Consider the following 5344-nt stretch of genomic DNA (forward strand, 5'->3'; position numbering starts at 1 on the left):
TGATGGGAGTGGAGGGAGCCCATGAGTTCTCAGCCCTACACAAAGCACTACAGGCAGCTAAGGAATGCTGAGAGTGGAAAACACGAGCTTCTCCAGGGAAGAGCACACCAATTGGCCATCCAGTACCAAATGGTCAGCCCTGAAAACATACATACCAGCAACACTATATAAACTGTGAAGTTATATTTAGGAATATGTACGTAACATATATATGTGACAACAGTTAATGAACAAAGAAGCCATAAATTTGAAAGAAAGCAAAGAGAAGGTAGAAAATGGAATAATTACATTATAATCTCAAACGTAAAAGAAAAATTTAAGAAGATAGCTAAGACGAAAAAACAAAACAAGGAAAGAGTTTATTTTTGCTTACAGTTTGGGAATGATGCATTGTGGCAGAGAAGTCAGGTCAGTAGGCACTTGAAGCTCACTTGAATGCTGCTGTTGAACTTGCTTTCTCCTTTTTAGTTAGTCTAGAATCCAGCCCATGGAATGAATGGTGCCAGGCACAGGAAATGGGTCTTCCCACATCAGTTACCTAGACCAACCCTCCAAGATGTGTCTAGAGATTTACCTAACCTAAATAATCCTTCACAGGTACACACATAGGTTGTCTCCTAGGTAGTTCAAGATCCAGTCAAGTTGACAATATGAATTGTCACAAGCACATGAGTTAAGAATAAATAATTGACGAAGGTATGAAATATATGTATGGCATTCATATAGAAAATACATTTAAAAACTGAAAGGAGAAACAAGTAAATAAACAAAGAAAATAATTCCAGCTGCTCCCCTTTGAAAACACCCCACTCAGAGGCAAAAAAGTAAAAACCAAAAGCAGTGATTATATGCAGTTTTGTCTGTATTTCTATTTTCATATAAGAAGAGAGAGAGAGAGAGAGAGAGAGAGAGAGAGAGAGAGAGAGAGAGAGAGAGAGAGAGAGAGAGAGGTCACTGCCTAGGAGAAAACACACACAAACTGTACCGTTGAGTTTTAAAAACCCTAACATTCAGACTTGTTAAGGCCTTTTCAGATCTTTGCTTCCAGACTTCCCCCATCATGGGTCGCATGCATGTTACAGGGAAGAACCTGTCCCAGTTGGCTCTGCCCTACCTCCATAGTCTCCCCACGTAGCTGAAGCTGACGTCTCATGACGTGAAGGAACAGATTTACAAACTGGCCAAGAAAGGCCTAACTACCCTCCCAAATAGGTGTGATCCTGAGGGACTCACATGGTGTGGCACCAGTTCATTTTGTGACTGGTAATAAAATCCCAAGAATCCTTAAGTCCAAAGGCCTCACCCCAATCTCCCTGAGGATCTGTACCATTTGATTAAGAAAGCTGTCGCTGTCCCAAAGCATCTGGAGAGGAACAGAAAGGAAGAAGATGCAGAATTTTGCCTGATTCTGATAGAGCACAAAATTCACTGGCTGGCTCATTACTATAAGATCAAGCAGGTCCTCCCACTCAATCGGAAACGAGTCATCCACAGCCTCTGCTCTAGTGGCATAAATTCTCTTGTGTACACAAGCAATAAAATCACTTTGAATTAAAAAACAAAAGGCCTTTTCTAACTAAACTATCTTCTAATGGAAAAAAGATTTGATCATAGACTTCAATAAACCAGAATGGCAAAAGACAGGCAAATGTTCCCAATGTTATTAGCCATGAGGGAAATTCAAATTAAATTCGTGAGATACCAGTACATAGTAATTAGAATAACAAAATCCAAGGTGATCATAAATAAAAGTGGTGTTCGGAGCAAACTCTCCTGCATAGCTAGTGGAAGAGACTAGCCGTTCCTTTAAAGATAAAACACACTGCTGCCAATTAGCAACCAGTCACTGCATGCTAAGGGAAAGGGGTTGAGGGTAAGCTACAGTTTGAACTGTTTCCTATACATTTCCAGTGAAACTTAATTCCTGAGGCAGCTAGCAGGAGTGTGGCTTTCAAGACGTGGCTAGTATCTTTTCAAAGTAGCTCATGGTTGAAAAGTTTGCTCTTTTTTCCTTCCTTCATTTCTTCCATGTAAAGACAGAGTGTTTGTCCCCTCTAAATGATGGAGCCGCAAGATGCTGTACTGGAAGGGGAGTCTGGGCCCCTTATCAGATACCAAACCTGCTAGACTTTTGATCATGGATTTTCCAGCCTTCAGAGATCTGCAGAATAAATGTATCTTCTATAAAAATGACATCGTCCAACATATTATGTCATAGCACAAGTAAGCTAAAACAGCATATTTGCATAAAGACACACACACACACACACACACACACATGCATTCACAGTAGCTTCCTTTGTGATTGTCAAAATAGGAAAACAGTTTAAATGCTTTTTACAAAGTGAACGAGACCCAGATCACTCTCAGCACAGACACGGGACCAGCAAAGCAGAAGGGCTGAACTACTGATACACACAACAGGAAGGGTGGATCTCAAAATAAATGGACTGAAAGAAGTCAGACAGAAGAGTATTATTATGCCAACCTATTTATATAGAGATCTGGACTAAGGATGCTAATTGATAGAGATTTCAGATTAGTTATCTAGGGAGAGGGAGAAGCAGGAGAGATAAAGATGCAGGAAGAGGAATGAGGTTTCTGGGGCGATAGATACAATCATTGTTATAGGTAGAATGAACGTTTCACAGTTGTATACATAACAACTAATCAAATTTTACAGTTTGATCATGTGACATTTATTATTTAATAATTCCTCAATAAATAGATAAAGCCATTTTAAAAAAAACACTAGTAGATGCAAAGTCATTCTTTCAGAGTGACAGGTCTCCTTCATTCTCATACTTATGCACAGAGAGAGAGAGAGAGAGAGAGAGAGAGAGAGAGAGAGAGAGAGAGAGAGAGAGAGAAATGAAATTTAAAGCACACAGAGAAAGTATTAAAAAGTAGTCATCTAAGTGATGGAATTTCCATGAGCTCCTTAGGCTGGTCTTCAAGACTGTCAATGGCATGAACTTGGCTTATTTTCCACTGCCTCCTGGAAGACAGGTGCTTCCCAGCAAGCTCTTTCCACTGCGCCTTCCAGTGGAGCCCCCTTCACCTCAAGTCCTCAGCATCCTCTCTTCCTTGTCAAGGTTCTGCCACTTCTCTAACGCCCTACCTTGGATCCCTGCTCCCTAGCATGTTTCTCTTCTTTGTAAGCCAAGTGTTCTCATCTCTTGTACTAGTTACCTTTCCGCTGATACTGAGCTTCCAGAGTGTGAATAAGTGTGTGTGAGTGTGTGTGTGTGTGTGTGTGTGTGTGTGTAACTCATGTCTATTTTTTAGCTCTCACCAAATTGGCTAGCACACAGTGTGTGCAATAACTGTTACTAAACCAATTTTTAATTTTTAACAACTGTTTTTATGCATGGCTTCTTCAGGATCATAGTTCTCTACATAGAAATAACAGTTTCTGGGATTTACTTACAGGGCTTAAAATACTGCATTGCAAATGGTATGGAAATGATGCAGGGTAAAAATAGCTGCCCGTTCAATGTGACTGCAATGAACAGACCAAGGGGTGGTTGCACAACCTTACCACTGTGTCAGGTACTGACTTTCCATAATTGTTTTAATTAAGAAATAGTCATAGAGACTATTTATCCTAGGCAATTTTAGAAAAAATTTTCTTGTGTAGTATGAAGGACCTCTCAGAAAATCGCTAACGAGCAGGGATTGTATGTATTATGTAAAAGTGAGCAGACCGGCATGTCTATCTGCATCATCCTTGAACATCTGCCATCGTGCATGTATCTTTGCCCATTTATTTTGCTCTTCTCTGTACAGCAGACCAGTCAATACCTGGGTGTGTAATTGAAGCAATATGCTGAGCTCTGGGTGCTTTGCTTTTCATACAGCATAGGGCTAATTCAGAGTCAGCTTTGAAAGATTTACTTTTCATTAGGTAGTGCAACTACCAGTCACTCATAATATAACAACACTTCAATTTAAGGTTCTATATTATTGCCAGTAAGATAGTTAGGACAACTTTTCAGTGCCGGAAAAGTTCATTGTCTTATTTCTTTATTAGTTCAGTTCTCTGCTGACTTAAGTTGGTAGAAACATTGTAACAGTGTGGATCCCATTATTCAGGAACATTACAATATTCTATTTCTAGAAGAGTTCTTGGGGTTGCATAGAAAGCCCTAGAAGTGTGAGCATTTGAATGTTTACTAAAAATATATCCCCATCTCCAGAAGTGAAAGCCTCAGCAAACACAAAATAGCCTTAGTAGCCAGGATAATTGGCTTTACTTTAGTATTCGTTAAATGGCTTCGTTACTTTCAATGGTCTGTCTGAGTTAATGCTTGTTCTTCTGAAACTGACAGCAACTAAAGCCGACATAACATTAACTTCCTCTGCCTTATTGACTTCAGCAGAGTTAAGAGTTTTTCAGAACAATGCCGCCACAAAGAAATTTACCTTATTAGACTTGAATCCTTCTCCAATCAAACATCTTTATTCATCCCTGCAAGAGATACCTGTACCCAGTGGCTTCAAGTCACTGCTGCAACAGTGACAGAAATGCCCATATATCCAAGAATTTAGCTTTCATTGGTGAGATATATTAACAGAAAATTAAAATACAATATGGTATATGTGATTCATTAAACCATCCAAAAAGAAAATAAAAACCACTAAATATCCCAGTAAAAACGAGAAATAAGAGATAATGAGACATACACTTACAGAATTTTTTATTTAAAAGAATGATTTAAAATTGTAGCTATTGGTAATTTTCAGCAGTGGAGTGAGATGATAGAGGGACTTGATAAACATATTGACAGTTTCTTCAGGATCTTAGCACAGGTTTTGGACTTTGGGGTTCTTTATTATTTATTTATTCATTTATGTTTCACAGACACTGATAATTTACTACTGTTCTAAGCACCTTTTAATCTATTTAATTTCCAAGAACAATCCTAATCTTATGTATTCTGTCTGTGCAAATAAAAGAGCAAGGTCACAGTGCTATCGAGAGATAACCTTAGGACTCTAACCCAGGCCATCTGGTTTAAGAGTTACATTCCTAAACATTGGTCTAGGCAACCTCTCCCACATGACTGGTAGATCCGGCTGGGAAAAATGTAAAGAAACAGTGTCTCTGGCAAGAAAGGCGTCAATCTAAAGTGTGTAGAGGATGTCTTTCAGCAGGTAGCCTGCAAGGACGTAAGGGCTAAGTTTAAGAAAGAAGGCTGAGCTGACAGGAACACAGAAGTTATCAATTTACTGACACTAGTAAGAGGTTAATGATCCCCCTTCGTGGTTCCCAAACACTAATCCACAGATCATTTGGGGTCTGTGTTGAAACTTACAGCAGGCCCTTGAAAAATGAAATAAT

General features: G+C 39.2%; 1 pseudogene; it reads left to right on the plus strand.

Moving 5' to 3' along the window:
* Nucleotides 1-1060: 1060 nt before the first annotated feature.
* Nucleotides 1061-1514, plus strand: LOC131908140 (small ribosomal subunit protein uS15-like; annotated as a pseudogene).
* The last annotated feature ends 3830 nt before the right edge of the window (nucleotides 1515-5344 follow it).

The sequence above is a fragment of the Peromyscus eremicus genome, chromosome 4 (genome assembly GCF_949786415.1).
Source record: "Peromyscus eremicus chromosome 4, PerEre_H2_v1, whole genome shotgun sequence".
Taxonomy (NCBI): domain Eukaryota; kingdom Metazoa; phylum Chordata; class Mammalia; order Rodentia; family Cricetidae; genus Peromyscus; species Peromyscus eremicus.